The 22,404-nt window shown below is 41.5% G+C and overlaps 1 long non-coding RNA gene across 1 annotated transcript; it reads right to left on the reverse strand.

The window, feature by feature from the left end:
- Window positions 1-406: 406 nt before the first annotated feature.
- On the reverse strand, window positions 407-2,280 carry LOC138923308 (uncharacterized). Its single transcript, XR_011436787.1, has 3 exons — window positions 2,156-2,280; window positions 673-795; window positions 407-527 (listed from the first exon to the last, which is right to left on the reverse strand). It is a non-coding gene; the product is annotated as an uncharacterized lncRNA (long non-coding RNA).
- Between the last annotated feature and the right edge of the window lie 20,124 nt (window positions 2,281-22,404).

Raw genomic sequence — 22,404 nt, forward strand, 5'->3', positions numbered from 1 at the left:
TTTCAGTCATGATTTCTATGTGCTTGGTGGCAGAGAGAGTTACAATATCTGGTCTCCCACAATGCAGGAAATGGATTTCCCCAGACCACTAATGTTCCAGCAAAAGTCCCCTTTCTTTCCCCAAACACACCAAACTCTCTTATGCCACAAGTGGAGATCTATCTCCCCTCTTCCCAGAATCCCCTTTCCCAAGTCCTCACTGGGCCGTTTTCTTTCTTATCTTTCAGGCTGGGCTGAAACGTCACCTCTTTGCAGAGACTTTCCTGGACCACCTTGAACACTCTCTCTTTCCTTCGCTAGTTATTCTGTTTTACTCACAAATTTATTGCTACTTGAAATCATTGTATTTATGTATTACTTACTTGTCCATCGTCCCTCTCTCCCACTAGAATGTAAGCTCCATGAGAGCAGGGATCCTTTCCATCTTCTTCAACACTGTTGTTCTAGGATCAGGCTGTCACCACCTTAATTCAGTCTTAGTGTGGCTATTGGTAGGATGACCAAATATTAGGTGTCTCCTGATGTGACTCGAGAGAAAAAACACACCATCACTAATGATGGCTTCTGACCAAGACTTTAGAGATAGGCTTTGCAGGGTGGAGGCACAAAGTAAGTGACACCAGGAAGAGGATTTAAGACAAAATCTGGAAGCTGGGGCTTTCCACAGGATACCTTGTCCAGCGTCTTCAGCAAGCAGGAGTCTAGGGAATCCGGCAGTTTGTGTCTTTAGTGACGGTGCCTGAGGCTTGATCCCGAAACAGCATCATGTCCAGTCGATGGTTCTCAGTATTCTGCCTGTTTTGTGCACATGATAAGTTAACTGAATCCTGCCTCTGGAGTACATGTCTGCCTGCAATTGACCTTTCCTCCAACATGGGTTTGGAGGACGTGAAGTGGAGTTAGGGTGGACGAGCCCAACTTTACACAAGTTGTGATAACTGTTTCTGCCTGCTCGTTGATAAGTGTTATTTAATAAAACATGAGTGAGTGAGTGTGTGTGTGTGTGTGTGTTTGATAGAATTTGATGTGAGACCAGTTTTCATTACAAATCTCTCCCACCTTTCATTGTTGGTAACTATGACAACAACGAGAAAGAGCCCAACAGTTTTAGAGGACTAAATTGCCTTTCCCAAATAAAACTTCCTGTGCACCTGATACATAGAACAGATTTAAGAGGAGTATGGGTCTCTAAAGCAGGCTACACTTTTTTTTTTTCTTGAGGACGATTGGCCCTGAGGTAACATCTCTGTCAATCTTCCTCTATTTTATATGGGACACCGCCACAGTGTGGTGTTACAAGCGGTACTAGGTTGCGGCCAGGATCTGAACCTGCCAATCCTGAGCAGCCGAAGTGGAGCCCGAGAACTTAACCACTAAGCCACAGGGCTGGCCCGAAATTTTTATTATTTATTTATTATTTTATTATTTTTAAATTATTTTTTTAATTGGTGGGAAAGATTCCATCATTGCAGAATTCTAGGAGCACTTTCTTAGAACGCTATGGATCTTATTAAACACACATTGAGTAAGTTCAATTTGGATGGTTTAAAGATAGTCAGTCTTTCAGCCCAGATTTAAGAAGACTTGCTTGAAAAAGATCACAAGAGCTTTTAATGCTTGCCACAGAAAGTGAATGTCTCCCTTTTTCTGTTTAGTACACTGCATTCCAAAGAATGAGAAAGGTTATCTCATAGGTAGCTAATGGAAGAAAAAAGAATGAAGACTTGAACGGAGGGTTCGTGCTTCTTTCTGTTTTAGATGGCGGAGATGCCGTGGAAATGTGTCAGTAGCTAAGGTTCGCTGAGCACCAACCGTGTCAGGGCTCTCAGCCCGTCTCACGGTCGGGGTACTCCATCTCCACGAGGACCTCACGAGACAGGTGTGACGACTCTGTTTCACATCGGAGGTGACTGAGGTGAGGGACTTTAAGCAATTTCCTACTGTTCTAAATAATAAGTGATGGAGTCAGAGTTCAAACTCAGGTGTAAGTTCCTGACCATTATGTCACATACGCTAATTATCAAAAACACTGATCTTTTCAAAGAAATTATACTCTAATTGTTTTGGCTTAATTAACTTCTCACAATTAGGGCACCTCCCTTACCACCTGGGTGACACTGGCACGTAGTCAAGGACAGGTAAATACGGTTATTACCATGATTTCCAACAGATAAGTAAGTCACATCCTCACTGATCACAAATTTCTCATCTGTGAAAGAAAGAATAACTTTTAAAATGCTAGAATTTTGCTTTAGAAATCAGAACAGGTACTAATACCAGCACTGACAAGTTTTAACAGCCTGTTTCTACGCAGTGTTATTGGCAGAGCATGGGCCACCCGGATTGATGAATGCTGATGTGCGTCTGGCTGCTGAACCGCAGGACAAAAGAAACAGTCCTTAAGCCAGCAGTAATCCAGTCTCAACTATCCATCACGGACATCTCTTAAAGTCATGTCTTGAAGTTCATCCACAACATTTTTAATTCAAAATATGTGCTATTTTAAAAAAGCTGTTTACTCAAAGTTGAGGGCAGAAAAATATTTTAAATTTTAATTGCAAGCAAAGTATTCAAATCTGTCCTACACTTTCACTTATGTATCTACTTTCTTAAAATCCAACTGCGTGGCTCTCCTTTACAAGACAAACAGGAGCATCCTGGCTTTAGCTCTGACCTTTAGTTTAGAACCAAAGACCTAGTCGAGGAGAAGCTGTAAGTCCACTGAACTGTTCATAGACATGTTTGCTCCCAACCCCGGCCACTGAAATGTATTGTGATTTTCCTTATGATTAGAAAATATGTGTTCATTTTAGACAGTACTGGACATATGGGAAAAGATAATAAAAATTAAAATTCCAAACCTAGATTCCAAACTCTAGAAAAAATATTATTTTTCCGTATATAGTATATCCTTCTGGTGATTTCTTTATTTATATGTCTTGGTATATACATTTTTGTACAAATATGAGACCACACTTTACAGATTTTTGTAACTATTTCAATTAAGAACATGTAATGAGCATGTTTTTCTGTCACATATTTATATAACTAGTTGTCTCAAATTAGAATTTAAGCTTTCCCATTTTTTATTTATTATAAATAATATGACATGAGGCATCCTTGCATGTCAATCTTTGCATGTACACCCTTCTTTCACCTTTCCACAGACTAGAGTGATTGTCCAGAAACGCCCACCTGTAATCCATTGATAACTTGTAAATGATTTGTTCATATTTGCTGTTACAGAGCATCCTTCCTCTAAGCATTTTGAGCAGTTTTATATACTTTAAAACTTATGTCTTACTGTTTGATGGGTCAATTTTTTGGAATGACAGGAAAGAAAGAAAGGAAGTGGCAGGAAAGAATTTATTGAGAGGACAAAAAAATAAAAAAAAGGGGAAAATTCTTTTGTGTCTGATTCTTTTACTTTTGCTGTTTCGTTTTTCTAGAATACTTGTCCCTGCCGTGTCTACCCGAGTAAGCTTGCTCAGTCTCTAAATTCGCACTCAGTTGTAAGTCACCTCCGTGGGAAGCTTTCCATCACCCCCATGTGTGTGTAGTGGTCCTACCTGTGTGCTTTGAGCCTCTGCTTACAAGTCATGGGTCTTTCCTTTATGGATATTCTGATAGGTTTGACGTCACTGTAACAATATTTTTTAGCTCTGAGATCTTCTGGAAGGAACTCAAAGTCAAGGCCTATACTCTATTCATCTCTGTGTCTCTGGTGACTAAAAGAGAGCTAGCATATAAAAATTTCTCTATAAATGTTTATAGAATAAATGAATAAGTGAATGGCAAAGTCTATCATTTCCAGAAAGAGGTTATATTTACTGTTCTGATAGAGACAAGGGGAAGAGGTTAGGAGAATTTATTGCCTGGACTCCTGGACTTTTTTTTGCCTGAAGGGACGGAGCTGTAAAAAGAAAAAGAGAGAATTCTATACCTACAGTCATAAAAGCAGACTGCAATTGCTCTCATTGTCTGTGTCTGGGCAACTGGTGTGCAATCTGATCAATTAAATGGACACAATACAAACAAAATTCATCATACTAGCAACTTTATGGAGGTTTTAAACCTAGATAAAAAGCTGTTTAGCTGAGTCTTTTGGACAGATTTGTTTTTCCCTTTTTTCCTGTCACAAAGATGATAAAGACCAGCAAATCCTAGCAGCTGAGGCTGCCCTCTGTCTGGCCCTATGTGCCGGGAGCTCTGGAGCGTCCCCTCCATTGCAGAGAACGGTGTCTCCTATGTAATCACAGATCCTGGCGCCAGGAGGCCCGTTAGTGCTTTCTCGTGGGAACGAGTGTTTGATGGTTTGTGTTTGTCAAGGAGCTGCACTGATAAAGCTGTGTTAATAGAGCTTTCCTCATAGTTTTAAATGATTTTGCTATTTTACAGAGGACTTAGCGGATCACGTCTAAAACAAAGGGTCAGTTCGTATTGTCCCTTCAGTCACCATACTTGCCGTGGAAGCTCCAGAAACGCGTGGCTTATGATTAGTAAGATTTCCTCTCAGAATGCTGGGCAGAAGGGACACTGGGGGTTCAACGGAGGCAAGAAGCCTCCTTCCTCTCCTCCTTCAGATCCAAATGCCACGCTGTCCTGGAGATGACGACCTTTACTGAAAACATGGATGCGTACACCCTCTCAGACAATGCTGTAAGCAGACCGGGAGGCATGAAGGCGGGGCAGCTGGTTTGAACACAGCATGACATTCAGACACGTCCTCCTGCCCTTTGCTTTGTGTTTTGTGCATGTCTGCATTGTTTGAATTTGTTACATGGGAGATATATTAGATTTGTCGTGAACAAAGACCCAACGATATAAAAATAAAGTCGTAAGACAAACAATAAACTGGGAGAAAATTAATCACAAATGTGAAAAAGAATTAAGACCTTTAATACTATGCTAATGGGAAAATGTTCAAGCAAATTGGTAAGAAGGATGCTAACACCTCAATAATAAATATGAGCAAAGGGGTCCTGAACAGACAGATTTCACAGAAAAGGAAATGCAGATGGTTATTCTGCTCTGACTATGCTTCCTTTAATTGATCTTCCCAATGGACAGCGGAGTAATTTTCCTAAAACAAAATCATGTATTTTCCCCTGCTGAAAACATTTTTTTTCCTATTTTCTATGAGATTATCTTAAGAAGGAAGTTATAGTGTCACAGGTTGAAAGAATGTTGGTTAGAAAGCATCCTGTGTTTGATGACGGTTGAACAGCGGAAGAGTGAAGTGACGTAAGCCAGATTTCAGGGGCTTAAAGCAAGAATTGTGGGAAATAGCTGCAGCATGAGCATAGATCATACGTTCAAGCAGCTGGTCAACAAAGGGGAGGGAAATGGGACAAGAGCTAGAAAAAAAATGGTTATTAACCTGCTCATGTGTCTAGCAGATTCTGACTGTTGATCTCATTTTGACTTCTTACCTTTCCATTAGTTTGTTTTTATGCTTTCTTGGAATCGTAAATGTAATTCGTGATGACGGAAAATTTGAAAAGTAAAGAAATAGAGAAAAGACATCAGTCCAAGGTCCCAGCACACAGGAACAGTAGTGATAATTCAGAGAATTCTCTTCCAGCACCTCTTGTAAGATACTTCTTTTTTTTATATGTGTGAGATATTGTATTTCTCAGCAAATTTGAGATAATATAAGGCCTCTTTGCATTTTGTGCTATTTCTATCCCTTTCCTCGAAACTGGTGGTGTTTCTATAATATAATTGTCTTAAAAAAATTGTGTGTCTCCAATGAATCTTATTGGGTTTTGCCTCATTGGACAAAAGCCACACACACAAATCTTTTTGAGATAGTCTCTTCTCTACCTTAGGCTTCTGCTAAGACTGGCTAGGAACAATAATATATGCTTCTTAAAATCTTATTGTTTGGTGGAAATTCTTCCCTTAGAGTTTCCCTTAGGTTTTACCAAAGGACTTAACAGTCATACCCTCAACTTTGTCTTTAGAACACATTTTACTGAGGGTGATTCAGATTTGATGTTTACCTGGAAGGTATTTCTTAATTTTAACATCATTTTTTCATCATGGTGTGTTATTATACGTCTATTATTATTGTATATATTCATTGATACTATATCATATACATATTTTCTGTGTATATATAGGTATATGTAAAATAATTAATGCCATAGCATATCCAGTTTCCCAAGTCATCAAATATTTTATGAACAACACTTTGGATGACAGCTTTTATATTACACGCTGCGATTCATCTAATCAGTCCCCAGAGGTGGACACTGGGTAGTCATTTCCGTGTTTTGTATTTATAAACCACACGTTGAGCAACTCAGGCAAGGATATTTTTTCAAATTTCAGACTTTTTCCTCAGGATAGCTTCTTAAATGTATAATCACTGAATCAAAGGGTATTAATAGTTTCATTACTTGTTAAATAGTGCAATGCTACTTGGAGGTTGAATTATTTTTCACCCCTGTTTTCTTTCTTACTTCGAGGTATTACTTATGTCATGTCACCGTTTCCTTTATCCCAATAAATATATATCATGAGCAAACCAATACCATCCTAGGAAATGCAGGAGTGTAAGAATCCCAATAGAGTATCTACTTTGGTGGGGGGAGGTTGTGTGTTTTGGAATCACACTTTAATTTATTGGCATCATCAATGCAGGATTAAATCAGCTTCGTTTCCATGAAGTGAGTTTATTTTCAATCTACTATAATGTACACCCACCTGTCTTCACCTTGAAAATGTAACATCTCGAGCTTTAGTTGGAATACATTATTCCTTTTCCACATTCACCATTTTACACGGCTGCCAGAGCCTTCCCAGCACTTGCTTTGACTTTAGCCTTCAGTGCATTTCTTACTGCCTTTGCAGAGATCTGGAGGTTCTACATGAAGCTGAGCCCAGCCTGGTACCAATTCACCAGCACGGTGTCATGCCAGCGCAGGGTCATGCCAGCATGGGCGAAGTGGGTGTCTACTCACGGGTGTTGGTCCAAATCAGAAGGACATGCTGAACAGCAGCTCAGGAGCCAGTGTGGTCAGCCCGTTGGAAGGTCAGGGGCTGGAAAAAACAACCAGAAGCACCCAACTCTCCAAATGATAAGTTATAAACGCTTCAGCGAAATTTGATAGAATGACTGGTCTGTATTTAGGTGTCCTTGGTGTGTTAAAACTTGCTAATGAAAAGGCATAATAGCTTTAGGCATAGAGCATCAATGACTTCCGACATCACAAAAAGAGAGACAAACAGGAACTAAGTCTTCCTGATAGAAGAAAACAATTTGCCACACACAAAAAAATTTTAACACAAATCTGCTTCAATTTATAGGAAATATCAATGACAGAGAAACATGCTAAATTACACGAGCTATCAGGAAATTAAGGACTTGATTTATTTAACAAAAGAATTACAAGAGAACACAAGTTGGAGGGGAAACATAAAGATTTAAAGAAACTTAGAAAATATATTAACTAATGCAATATTATAACCTTATTTGGATCCTGATTCAAAAGAATCGTTAAAAAATTATGATGTACATGAAATAATTGAAAGCTTGAACACTGACTAGGTATTTGATGATCTTAAGGAATTACGGTTAGTTTTGTTTTGTTTTGCTATGATAGTAGTTTTTGTGGTTGTGCTAAAAAAATAGTCAACTTTTAGAGACATATACTAACATATTTTGGATAGAATATATAATGTTAGGCATTTGCTTTAAAATAATATGGAAGGAGGGAATAGGGAGGGGTAAAGATGAAGCAAGGCTGGCTGTGAATTGATAATTGCTGAAGCTCAGGGATGGAGATGCAGGCAATTTCTCAGATGGATTATGTGACTAAGATTGAAAAGAATCTCACCGTTGGAACTCTAGCAGAATTTACATTTCTCTTGAGAAAAAAGCGACATCTTTGAAGTCTGGTAGACAGAAGGAAATCAAGAATAAATGTGCCTGGCTTAACTGTGTTTGAAGAGTGAGGGTGAAATAAAAGTATTTTCAGGTGCCTGACAGTCACCATCAGATGTACCTCAGGAAGAAGATGAGTAATCCAGAGGGGAGGAGAGGCATAGACCAAAAAATAGTCACCAAAGAAATAAGCCAAGTATTTTGTAAATTGCATTAAAAATTGAGTGTAAATATGATACCTGTTTTGTGTTTAAAATGTTTGATGACAAAATGGCCCAATAATAATGAGGAAGATAGGAGGCGTGTTGAGTGGGTAATTAAAGCATGTTAACATCCTCTTTTTCTGAAGGAGAATAGAAACAATGAATAACTTTAGAATTTATTGTAAAAAATATATATTTGAGTTTCTTAGTTAAAAATGTAAGGGTAATTACCATAAAAACATAATTGAGTCTGTATATTTGGAACCAATAGAAGGAAAAAAGTGAAAGATTAAAAAAACTTTATTAATATAATAGAAGGCAAGGGAAAATTTTTTTTAAATGAAACAAAGAATAAATATGGTAAACAGAACAATAAAATAAGACAATGGATAAAATTCCACGTATATCAGTATTCAAGGGCACAAAAATGGAAATTTACCTAATAGAAAATGGAGATTCTTACGTCACTACTAGAAAAAAAATTGCAACAAACTCCCTGTAGAATGCATGCTTGGAAAAAACAACAAGAAAGAATGGTTGATTACAAAGGAATGAGAAAATATTTACCTCAGTCAAATTCTAACCAAAAGAAAGATGATGACCCTCTGTTTCTGGCAATCTGCAGTTGAGGTAATTTGTAAAATCTCCTGCTGCAAATTATCAGGAAATGCGAGATAAAATATTATAAACACCCTTTAAATGTATATTGTAGTTGACAAGAAATGAAAAGAAATACACAGGAGCTAAAAAAAAAAGAATAAAGAATAAACATCTGTCTGGTAAAATACATGGCTGTCCCTGGACAAGTCGCCAATCTCACTTACCAATAACCAAGAGACTTGGGTTTCAACCAGGTGAAAAGCTAACATTCACGCAAGAAGGAGAGTTGGTGCGAGGTCTGAAACCCCCTCTCCACCCCACCATCTCACCTGGAGCTGGAGGATGGAAGAGCCACACCCGTGGGCACAGGGAGACAACCTAAAGGCTGGTCTGTCTGAGCCCGGACTCTGAATTGGAGTCTCAGTTTACCTTCAAGCAAATTTTGTGTTAAAATTTACTCCCAAACTGAGAAATTAACATAAAACATGGCTCCAGGTGGCAGTACCCTTGGATGACCAAACAGGAGCAAAGGTTAAGACTTCTCCGGGGTTCATAATTCCAGTCCCTCCACACGGGACTGCCCCAGAGACGGCCTGCTTAAGATGAAATCAGGCTTTTTACTGACCTTGCCAGTTCAACTCTCCCCAGCACCCAAAGCCAGGCATTCCTTCACCCCCCAGGATCTCTGATCTGCTGATCCTGTCGCCTTTTCACAATCCTGCACCCCTAGATATCTGGATCACTCCTCCTCTTGCCCAGCTCAAATCCCCAGGCAGGCACTACAGTTAAGTATATTCTGTCCATCCACTGCCTCTCTCTGCCCTTATGCGGTATTTACTGGGCAGAACGGTGACCCTGTTGAATCCACCTGTCTTCTCGCGCCTGCATGCTGAAGCTGGACATGACTGAGAATAACACGGAAACCTGGACTGGTCCCACTCTAAGTTAATGACCTTGAACCTCAAATGGTCCCTTAGCGCTGCCAAGGAATCAAACTACACATCTCTAGTCCACCTCCGTTCTCCACTCTCCCACCCATGTTCTGCACCTTCTCTCTCCTTGAACCCTCAGTACCTTCTCTCCCATCCTCTCAGATGGTGCCCTTGCTTCCTACTTCTCTGACAGAATTGTGGCTCTCAGAAAAAGCTTCCACAGACTTCCTTCATCACATCTATTCACACCTTTCAGATTACCAGCCTCCCTTCTTCACCTGTAGATGGAAGGTTTGTGCCTTGATCCCAGGGTAACCCTTGGAATTATGCGCTGGACACCACCCATCCCTGCTTACTTGAAGACCTCACTTCAGTGATCTTCCCTTCCCTCTCCTGCATCATCTGACTTTCCTCTGCAGGTCCACTTTCAGTAGCAAATGTGCTGCTGTTACCTCCATCTTACACACACACACACACACATACAGAAAGGTCTCTTGACTCCACTTCCCCCTCTAGATCCTGACCCATTTTTCTGAACTCTTTTCCAATTAAAGTTCTAGAAAAAGCTGTTGATACTCACTGACTCCAATTCCCCTCTTACCTCTGGGCTTTTGCCCAACCACTGCATCGTAGCTGCTCTTGAGGTTCCTGTGATCTCCCTGGAGCTACATCCAAGAGTCAATTCTCCGTCCGTGTTCTACTTCACAACAGCATTTGACACAACTGGTCATCCTCACCTCCTGGAAACACTTGGCTCCAGGATTCCACTCTCTCTTGACTCCTCTCCTATCTCTCTGGCCACTCCTCTTCGTCTCCTTTGCTAATTCTTCCTCTTTACACCCAACCTCTTAACATTGGAGCACCCCAAGGCTCAGTCCCTGGGCTTCTTCTCTTCTCTATTTATACACACTCCACGGTGATCCCATCCAATCTATGCTTAGTATCGTCTCTGTGCCATGACTTCCCGCTTTAGCTCCCTGGCTTGGGCCTCTCCGGTGAATTCCAGACTTAGATATCGAATTGCCCATTTGCTGCCAATCTTCCTCTTTTTGCTGGGGAAGACTGGCCCTGAGCTAACATCCGTGTCCATCTTCCTCTACTTTATATGTGGGACACCTACCACTGCATGGCTCACCAAGTGGTGCCACGTCTGCACCCGGGATCCGAATTGGTGAACCCCGGGCCACCAAAGCAGAACGTGCAAACTTTACTGTTGCACCCTGTCTGCAGTTTTTAAAAAGTAACCAGTCCAAAATAATCCTCATGCCAAAGAGACGTATCTTGGGGTGGCCAATTCCAGTCCCCCACAACATACTGTACTTACGACAATTTACTGAAGTTAATAATTTTTTTTGCACCCTTTGCTCTCTTAAGAAGGTAGGCTGAGCACAGAGTCACCAATGTTATTATTTTATTGGATAGAAAGAAAAGAAATGGAAGTTGTTGCAGCAATTGTGCTGTTACGAGTGAAGCCAGCTCATCCTCTTGACAGACCGCCCCCTTTCTAAGATGCTCTCCTCGTCTGGACACACTGTGCTCTCGCTGTGCCGTCTCTGTCATGCTGGTTCTCACTGCAGCTCTGGAGGTGAACATACAGGGTTGTGTTTAGGAGCGGTAAGAATTGGGATGAGAAGGAAAGGCCGGGGAAGCCCTGAGGGCCAGAGGACCCACCCATGCTAAGGCGCCTGGATGCTGCTGGGAGGGTTTATGCCCTAGGGAAAAGCAGGAGAAAGAGAAAAGCATGGAAAGTAAAACAGAGAAAGAAAGCGTTTGCCTGATGGTTCACTCCAGCTGCTTTCTGATTTCTCTTCCTCTTTTTGCTGCCAAACTTCTCAGACGAGCCCGCTACTGCGAGATCTCTGTAACAGGATGTTAAAGTAGGACATTTGATGCTTTCTCAGGCTGCCTGAGGCTCTCAACTCGAGAACAAAATGTTTCATTGTCCACAAACTATAAAAAGAAATACCAGTTTCTTTCTCAGAACCAAGAAGTAACTCAAAAGAGGCGGCCTAAAAATTCATCGGTTGATTTGTCCTTAGCCGCCTTGAAGACATTTCAAGGAGGGCCTGCGAATTAATGGGGGTGGGGAAGTAGGACTCTAGAGGAGGAACCAGAGAGACTGCATACACAGAGGAGCAAGGGCCCGGCGTGTCTGTCGAAAGGGCTCGGAGCCACGTCCTCCGCAGCCAGCAGCCAGGGCTGCCCAACCGCGACGTCTGCAGCTGGCGGCCAGAGCGAGCAGGACCTGGTCAGTGGCTGCCAGCCTCCTTTTCCTGCCCTGCCGCCGGCTCAGCACCAGCCAGAAAAACCCCTCAAATCCCTCACATAAGATGGTCCGCTTGCAGTTCTCTGGTCTCTAGCTTCCCCACCAACAGTCTCCATTCGGAGCCCGGCTGAAGGCCCCGTGTCTGCGACCCCAGCTCCCTCACCCGCCTGCCGCTGAGTGTCTGCCGAGTGTGAGTGGGCGCGATGGTGTGACCCCTTCCCCTTAGCCAAAGGCCTGGAGACGGACACTCTATTCCATTCCAACAGATGCCTATGGGGGAGACGCTGAAGAGCTCTGTGACCACCGAGGAAAAGACAGGGCCCTGATGGGACAGTGTGGCAGGGCAGGGATGCGCGCAAACATCACGAGGGCCAAGTATGACCACCCGGGCTGTCTTGAAAGGGACCCTCCTGAGAAGACTTCCTGGGAGGGTGCAGTGACCCCAACAGTTCTCTCAAAACCCGCAAAAGCACCCAGTGAGAGGAAACACCAGCTTTTTGATGGACTGAATGGCAAAAACTGTACAAGCTAACTAACAATGTTTCTGCCTTTATTTCTTTTTCCTTCCACCGCACTATCTCCAGAAAAGCCAGAGTACACAGTGAGTAGCAGAGGAAGCAACAAGATTGTATTCTCCCCTCAAGTTCGGATTATTATTTCCAATAGTAGTATTATTGGGTTATTATTTCTTAATGCTAAAGTCTATTTTCTCGCCAAGGCTTCCAAGAGAATTGCTGAGAGAACTACCCTGCCTCTCCTCTTCGGTGGGCGATGACACTCTTCTTGGTTCAATTATGAGCAAAGGAGCCTTCATAAAATATTCTAAGCTTAACACTAGAGGTGAATGTGACCAGTCAGCTCTCGCGCTGGGCGGTAGTTCTAATGCAACGCAGTTTATTGTGTCGCAAACTGTGTACCCACTTTGAGGAGACCACAGGTTAACCTGCGATTCTGGACAAAGGTCTGTGACTGCTCATCAGGTCACTGCTACGCCACCCATCAGCCTGTACTGGCACCAGAAGAGGAAAAACGCTTCCCCTGAGTTCCACTGGGACCCTAGACCAGGTCACCCTACGGTGCTTGTCTCTCTGACCTGACGCCACCACCCAAAAGGCAGGCTCTCCTCAGCGCTTCTTCCTTCTGAATTCATCCCCGATCCGTGTCTCTCCCGACTACTCTTCCCATTCTGCCCCTGGGACATCTATCTCCATCCTCTTGCGACTCCAGATGTTGTACAAAACCATCTTCCTGCTTGCCTTAACTGATCCTGGCCATTTTTCACAGCTACTGTCTTCCTTACAACTTTTTCAAGTTGAAAGCTCTTCATTCCCCGACTTGCCACACACCTCAGAGCTTACTGGAGCACTGGGCATTTTTCCTCCCCTCCTTGCAATTTTTCACCATTATATCTATACTCCTGCACTGGCCAATAAGTAGCCACTTGCCAGATGTGGCTGTTGAGCACTTGAAATGTGGCTCATCCAAATTGAGATGTGCTATCAGTATAAAAAACACCCCAAATTTCAAAGACATAGTATAAAAAAATGTAAAATATGTCATTAATATTTTATATTGATTACATATTCAAATAACAATATGGATTATTATTTATTACATATTGGATTATTATTACATTACTACGTATATACATTATTACATAATGATTTGGATGTATTGGGTTAAATCAGATATATTATTACAAATAATTTCACATATCTCTTTTTACATTTTCAAAATGTGGCAATTAAAAACTTTTAAATTACACATGTAGTTCCCATTATATTTCTATTAGAAAGGGATGAGAGTCACGTGACTTTACAAGAAAAATGAAAATTCCTGTGATTCCTCGTTTCGTGTTCTCTGTGGTACCGTGTACCAGGCATTGGTCTTGGTGCTGGTGTGGCAGTGCCGTGCGAAGTCCTTGTCATGGCACTTACATCACGGTGGGGAGGTGGACAATATGCAAACTAACGAGCACGCACAAGCCAGTGGGTGTGCAAAGAGCTGTGGCAGAGAGTAGAGAGCGCTGGCTGTGGGGAGGGGTTTCTGTTTTACGGAGAGTAAGCAGGTTGGCCTCCCTGGGAAGGTGGTGGAACAGAGAATTTCCAGGATTCAGAGAAGAAGCCATGCGGAGAGCTGGGGAAGGGAGCAATCAGAGCAAGTGCAGAGGATGGGAGAATGACACAGGCGTGACGGTTGTAGCAACAGCGGGGAACAAACATCACTGAAATGGAGCAGGCGAGACAGGAATTGTGAAGAAAGAGAGCTAACTCAGCAAACGAGGTAGTGGACGTGTGCGTGTGCACGTGTGTGCATGCATACATGCGTGTGTGCACACGTGTGTGGGTGCGTGCGCATGCACGCATGTGGTGAGGGCGCATCCTGTCATGAGGGACTTTGGAGGGCCCTGGAGGACTTCGGATTCTACTCTGGACGAGAAGCCAGTCTGGCTGTAGAACAGAGGAGTGACCTCCTCTTGTTTAGATTTTAGAAGGACAACTTGCTGTTGTGTTGATAAGGGCTCAGTGGTAGGTAAGGACTGAGGAAAAGGAGACTATTGCAATAAAGCAGAAAGAATAGGATGGCGCTGGACCAGGACAGGTAGTGACAAGGGACTGAATTCTGGATAAATGTTGAAGACACAGGTACTAGGATTTGCTGGAGGATTGGATATGGGAAATGGGAGGAAAAAGGAGCCGAGGATGATTCCAAAGCATTGGCTGGGAAACTGGCAGGGCACTTACTGAGAAGGAACACGTTGTGAGCAGTGGAGGAAGGAACTGGCAGTTGGCAGCCAATAGAAACAGCGCTAACACCCACTGGAAGGAGGTGGAGACCCCACTGCTGAAGGCGTCAGCAAAGCTTCCACAGGGTCCAAGCTTTTAACCTGGGCCTTAAAATGAGGATGAGGATTTCACAGATGAGAAAGAAAGAAAGGAGTGGCCTGCCCTACAACCAGGGAGAGCAAGGCAAAGGAAACAGGAAAGCGGGGCTGTTGTGGAGGTGCTGACTGTTTGGGGTGGTGACTGTTTGGGGTGGGGACTGTTTGGGGTGGTGACAGTTTGGGGTGGTGACTGTTTGGGGTGGTGGTTGTTTGAGGTGGTGACTGTTTGGGGTGGTGACAGTTTGGGGTGTCGACTGGGAATGTGACTGTTTGGGGTGGGGACTGCTGTGGTTTGGTACAGAACCGCAGAGAAATGGGTTTGGAAGACCAGGTAGAGAAGATGGTGAAGCCCTGCCTGCTCAGGTAGGGAGTTTGGAGTCAACTTGTTAGGCAACTCGGGTACCCTGAGGAATTCTGAGCAAAGGAGGAACAGGATAATATTGGTCTTTAAGAAGATAACAGGGGAGTGAGGGGTGGGTTTGCCGGGCGGGGTGGTGGGGAAGAGGTGGAGTTGGAGGCAGGGCGTAATGAGGCAGTGGCGCTGGGCATTTCCACCTGCCCCTCCAGCTTCACTTTCCCTCCTCCACCCTGCCTTGTGCCCTGGAGGCCGACTTTTACGGATGATTTAAACAGAATATTTTCCCCTCCAATTTATGATTGCATCTGGTCAATAGGAGGCACAGCAGGCGAAAAGAGAGCAGGTGGGAAGCGAGGCCGGGGTGGCTGCCACGCGAGTCACTTCCCGCTGGGCGTGTCTGCAGGAAGACCACAGCTCCCAGCGGAGGCCGGATGCTACAGCAGCCTGGGGTCCCATCATGGCTTCTTCCTTGGCTCTTCAGGCTTAGGGACCAAACGGGCTTCCCTGTGGTTGGTAACAGTGTTAATTTGCCTTAACCCTGGCCACACCCTGCTAAAGGGTCCCTTCACTAAACTGTCCTCAGTCACCCTCTTCGTACGTGCCGTCCATTTCCCACTGAAACCGTAACTGTGTACCATAGGAAAAACTCCAATCACAGTATTCCAAACTCAGCAGTTTACTTCTCTTCCAAGTAAAACGAGTCAGCGTGGTTGGCAGTCCAGGGCCAGTATGACGGTCTCGTGGTCATCCGGTGTCCTGAGTTCTACAACCTCCTTCACCACACTAGCGCTGGCTACGTTCTGATCTGATAAAATATTATCTATCTGAATATGCAGCTTTCTAAAAGCTACTTGATGAGGACGTCTGTAGAAAATAATCAGGAAAAAATAAATGCATTTAAACAAGTCTGAAAGAAAGGGCTAGAAAACACAAGAACATTGGCAATCTCCATTTCAACGACTGATAACGTTGAGTAATCCTGGAGCCCCATCAAAGGATACAACTGCAGGTGTTTCCTGGACTCAAATAACCTCTGGAAAATAAAGTGGTCTCCATCCTCACGCTGCTGAGTTACGATTGTCAGCTCATCCCTTTCAGCAAAACTGGCCAGCTCGAAAGGAGCCAAAGTTCAGAGTTACTGACAAACATTAACAGTGCTGATGTGATAAAGCTCTAAACGTCTGGGACACAAGCTTCCTTGATGAGCTGAATATTAGGAAAAATAACACAATTTTGTCTCTTAAATTCTAATTAACACACAACACTTTTCAAAACCTTATGTTTTTTAATAGTCTGTACAAAGTACAGAAAGACTGTATTTCCTCTTCTATGAGATTTTATATTCCCTGCGATACAAACTGTGTCTCTGAAAGCTGTGTGTGTTTTATGTATAATTACTTGTACACACTTGAACATATTTTCTTTTCTAAGTCCCCCTCATGGCTGAGTCAGTCACTGACAACATTTCTTTGAATGTCATTATATAAGACAAAACTCCCCACCTTTAAATACATTGTAATCTATATGGTTGATTTCTAAACTGAGAAATAAATTTAAAACTCTGAAAAATGTAAATTGAACTTTTCATTGAAACCTATGTTTTAATACCGTCATGGTGAATGGCTTTTTGAATGAAGTGATAAACATGTATTCTAATTTAGTCCACCAAGTGCTAGATTTGGTATTGGAAATCTTACATCTGTTCTTCCCAAGAAAATACATTGTCTCAATTTTTATTACAATTAACTTGTAATTTGCTGAACATAAGCTAGTCACATTGTGCTTTACTTTTAAAGAATGCACATTCTAGCTTGACTTCCCTTTACTGTGTATCATGCTTCTGTGTCACCATTAGAAAATATTCATTTATAAATCATGTCATGGCTTCTACACCCGGAACTCTGGAATTCAATCCTCTCTCCACAGTTTACCTTATATTATTCACTCCACAAATATTTACCCAATTCCGGCTCTGCGTCAGGCTCTGTGCTGGGAGCTGGGTGTTCACCTTGAGCTCCATGTATTGGCTAGTTCTGTATATGCTTGTGGCTGATCACATGACTTTGAGGTCCAGGGGTTTTTGTATATGGAAAGGAACAACCAAAAGTATTTGATTTTGCTTACTAAATTCATATATTTTACTTATTAAACATATATTTGCATTAATGGTTTATTTGGTTAACTAAATTTACTTAAAAAAGATAAACAGCAATCCTACATTTAGCATGACTGAACACCTTAAACAGCAGACAAAATATATACAAATGCAAGGACTACACAACTTATTATTACATACGTCTGTACGTTTATTTAAAAATATCAACATTACAGGTTTGATTAATATCCTCAAGATTTCTTTTGTTGTATAATATTTTTATTATACTTAACTTGATATCTTCCTAAGTAATATTATGTTAAAATAATATTTCCAGGGGTTGTAATCTTTCCTGATAAAAAAAAGAAAAAGACTCTTTCAAACTAGCCAAGGTCACAGGATCTGAGTTATCAATCAATTGATTATTGGATGGAGAATTGGGTATAGAATTTAGTTGTTTCTCCCAATCAGATTAAAAATCAAGGTAATGGTTATCAGGTTTTTTTTTTTTTATGGTTTTGTGGTTAAGTTTTGCAGCCAGCTCTCTATCTTAAAATGATGTATTTGAAAGTCTCCCTTGGTGAGTAACGTCTTCTGTCTTGTCATCATAACATATTGACCTGCTTTGTTACTTTATTGCAACTTCTTTTATTTTTTTTTTAAAGATTTTATTTTTTTCCTTTTTCTCCCCAAAGCCCCCCGGTACATAGTTGTATATTCTTCGTTGTGGGTCCTTCTAGTTGTGGCATGTGGGACGCTGCCTCAGCGTGGTTTGATGAGCAGTGCCATGTCTGCGCCCAGGATTCGAACCGACGAAACACTGGGCCTCCTGCAGTGGAGCGCGCGAACTTAACCACTTGGCCACGGGGCCAGCCCCAGTTTTATCTCTTAAGAGATGCAAGAACAGGACCACACATTTCTCTTTAAGACATTTTGCTGATTCAAATACTTCAAACACTCCTTCTACTTGGTTATAGCGAGTTCATCACTGTTAGACCCACTTTCTACTTGATAATAAACGTGACTAGAGGGCTAATTAGTCCTCCTTGTTATTGACACAATTTGCACCTTTTACAGACCATACAAGAATTGTCAAACTCTTTTTACCAGAGTGATTGTACCATTTTACATTTCCTCCAGCAATGTAGGAGAATTTTAATTATTCACATCTCTCCAACACTTACGGTTGTCAGACTTTAATTTTAGCCATTTTACTGGGTATTTGGTGGTACCTCACTGTGGTTTTAATTTGCATTTTCCTGATGACTAATGACACGAAGCATCTTTTCATGTGTTCGTTAGCTATTTCTTTGCCTTTTTGGGGAAACTATCTGCCCATTTTTATTGGATTGCCGTTCATCTTACTATTAATAAGTTGTAAAAATTCTTTATTTCAAATTAACATCTTTTGTCAAATATATGTAATGTGAACATATTCTCCACTCTGTGGCTTGCTTCTTCATTTTCTTGATAATGTTTGTCAAAGAGCCAACATTATTTTATTTTGTGAACACCAATTAATCATGTTTTTGTGGCTCATGCTTTTATGTCCCTTACCTACCACACAGTCAAAAACGTTTATTCCTGTGTTTTCTTCTAGAAATTTTTGAATTTTTTCTCTTAAGTTTAGGTCAATGACTCATTTCTAATTAATTTTGACATTTGGTATAAAGTAAGGGTCCAGGTTGGTTTTTTTTCCTGTATATATCTCCAAGTGTTTTTGCCCCCTTTTATAAAGACTATCCTTTCTCTATTGAATTACCTTCATACCTTTGTTGAAAATCAATTGGCCATATACGTGAGGGTTTATTTCTGAACTCTCCATTCTGTTCCACTGATCTACACACCTGTTCTTTGGCCAATAGTTCCTCTTGCTTATTTTTTTAATAATAAATCTCATAGCCAAATGGTAGGTGTCTTTTAACTTTGTTTTTGCTTTCCAAAATTACTTGATTCTTCTAGGTTCTTTGCATCTCCATATAAATTCTATACTCAGCTTGTCAGTTGCTGCCAAAAAACAGGTTGAGTTTTGATTTGGATTAGCGTAATCTATTGATCAATCTTGGGAGAATTGCCATCTCAAGAGTATTGGATCTTCCAATCCATGAACGTGGTATATTTCTCCACTTATTCAGGTCTTTTAAAATTTGTCTATGCAATGCTCTGTGCGTTTTGGTAAACAGATCTTGCACATATTTTGTTATATTTATCCTTAAAAGTTTCATGTTTTTTGATACTATGGTAACAGGAATGCCTTATAATTTGTATTTCTGGTTGTTTGTTGCCAAAATATAGAAATGCAATTGATTTGTGCATGTTAGCTCTGATCTGAGGACCTTGCAAAAGTCACTCACTAGCAAGTATTTATTTTAGATTCTTTGAGATTTTCTGTGTACATGATGATTTTGCCTGCAAATAGAGTTTTTATTTCTTTCTTTGCAATCTCTATGGTTTTTGTTTATTTTTCTTGCCTAATGCACTGGCTAGGATCTCTGGTAAATGTTGAAAACGAGAGGAGAAAGAAGAGACCCCTGTCATGTTCCTGATCTTGGAAGAAAGGTGTTGAGTCCTCATGGATGCCCTTAGTCAAGTTGAAGACGTTTCCTCAGGTCAGTGAGATCCCTGTGCACGGCCCGGGGACTCCCTCCCAGCACCACGATGCGGAATGCGTCTTCAGGCAGAAAACTAGGGTAATTACAGGGCTCATCTCATTAGTTTCTCTTCTCTGTCGGAGATTATAGTTCTGCCCTTCCTGTTATTCCATGTCTGTAAATACTTGTTTCTCATATTTTATACAGTTTTCTAGTTATTTATCGTGGGCTGGTAAATCTGGTCCCAGTTACTACATTATGGCCCCACATTCAGAGTATATAGATAAATATCCATATATTAAAACTTTCTATTCATTTAAATCAACGCATTTAAGAAGAGTTTATTATATTCACATTTTTTAGTGATGACTTCTATTATGCACTTCAATTTATTTTTAATTTTGCATCTCTATCATAAATTCAAGGTTTTGTAGAAACTCAAACTTTTCAACTAAACATAATGATAAACAGAATAATCCTACAATGCACAGGATGAGTCCTTCACACACAGAGAATTAAATTCCTGGCAGTTCTGGGTTATCCTACTAATGGGCTGAATAAGCTTCAGTGGCCCTGGAGAAAGTCCACAGAATGGGGAGCTGAGAGACGAGATGCTTGAGGTAGAAGGGCTGTCAGCTTGTAAGAAAAACGTCCAGGGCAGCACATGAACTCGATGATTCTGCTACGATATCTTCCTCTAAAGGCTGGATTTCATGAGGTCTGGGCCTGCGACTCATTCTTGTCTGGAAACTCACAGCTCTCGGCACAGTGCTCTTGACACTGTGGTGCCAGTACCGTTCACTGAATGGAACGGCAAAAACTTGCAATGCTCAGCAAAAATCGTGTTTACAAGAAAACAAATTTTAAATAGATTGCATAATCAGATCTGAATTACCTTTTTTCCCTTTTGCTGATTTAGACCATGAATATTGATTTATATTTTCATTTGGTCATCCACCTAACGTTTATTGGGCACTTTCCATAGGACAGCAGCTGTTTGTCCATCATGACAGAAGCTGCTAATTGTCTCAGAGCATCCATTCTCCCCTTCTTTTTGGTAATAGGACTCTGTAATTTTTGTTTGGCACATTGCTGTTTAGCTGAGACTGTATTTCACAGTCTCCCTTGCATCTAGGTATGGTAATTTGACTAAGTTCCGGCCAATAAAATCTCAGCAGAGAGTCTATGGCACTTCTGGAAGTCTCCTTAAAAGAGAGGGTGTGCACCATTCTTTTCTTTCTTCCCCATTCTTCTTCCTGAGTCTTGGATGCAGAAGCTCCACTAGCAATTTTGGACCTAAGACAAGGGCCATTCCTAGAGATGGTAGAGCCACACAGAGGAAAGGACCTAATGCCTTATAGGGTCACTCAACTATGTCTGGGTTGCCTAACCCTAGATCGCTTCTTCTAAGAGAGAAGTAAGCCATTGTTATTGGAGTTTTCCTATGATATGCATACAAATCAAATTGCAACCAATACAATCATTTGGAAAAAGTGTGTGAATATTCTAACTTTGTCAATTCTGTATGAGACTCTATTAGTCAGCTTTTTTTTGCTGTGATAATACTGCATAACACACAGCCCCCAACATCTCAGTGGCTTAAAACAATAAAGACTTTTCTTGTGTATGGGTCTGCATGTTGGCTGCTGTCCACCTGATCTTGGATGGGATGAAGGCTGGGCGTGAGTGGATTCCAGACTCCAGGTCAGGATCAGTGTGTTCCACCTGTTGTCATCATCTGGGTCCAGCAGCTACCTGGACTAGTGCTTCTAATGACGGAATGGCAAGGGTGCAAGAGGACAAACCAGTTCATGGAAGAACAGGTCAAGTTTCTGCTAATAGTTCATTGGCAAGTCATGTGGCCAACCTCAACATCAACAAGATGGAAAAATACACTTCCACCTACTCTACTGAGAGGAATTGCAATGACACACAGTAATGTGGGTGGATGAATAATTTTCTAACAGGGAGAGAGAGAAGAATCCCTTATGGAGAACTTGGAAAATTTATACAGATCCTGGAGAGGTTACTTTAACCTCTCTGTGTCTTGGTTTTCTAAACTGTGAAACCAAAGGGTCAGGTGAGATGACCTGTGCCCTTTAGTTTTAGACTTACGTAGCTATAATTCCACATCATCTTGTTTCCTTCCTGGTCCTCAGGGACAGAGATTTACCAAAGGATAATACTAAGAAGATTGTTTTTAAGTACCAATTAGGGTTATTGAACTTTAATTGCAAGGAGGAAGGGCAAATAAAGTAGAAGTCCGTGGGTTTATTAGGGATTTCCTCTACAAAATACTTTGTTCCCTCTATCTCATCCTACCTTCAAAAAATAAAGGGCACAGTCCATATAAATGTTCATATTCAGATAGTCAAGCTTTGTAAAAGATGGTCATCAACACTGCATACCTTGACAGTCATACCCAGCCTGTGGATGTGGATATGGTATGAGTCTTCTAATTTGGGACAAGGAGTGGAAGTCTGTGGAGAGGAGGAATTTATATCCTTTCTGTGCCTTGTTTTTTGCCCACTGCCCAATACATAGGACTCTTTTCCTTTTTTAAAATAACCAATTTAAGGAGTGC

Source organism: Equus caballus, chromosome 2, assembly GCF_041296265.1.
Source record: "Equus caballus isolate H_3958 breed thoroughbred chromosome 2, TB-T2T, whole genome shotgun sequence".
Lineage (NCBI taxonomy): Eukaryota > Metazoa > Chordata > Mammalia > Perissodactyla > Equidae > Equus > Equus caballus.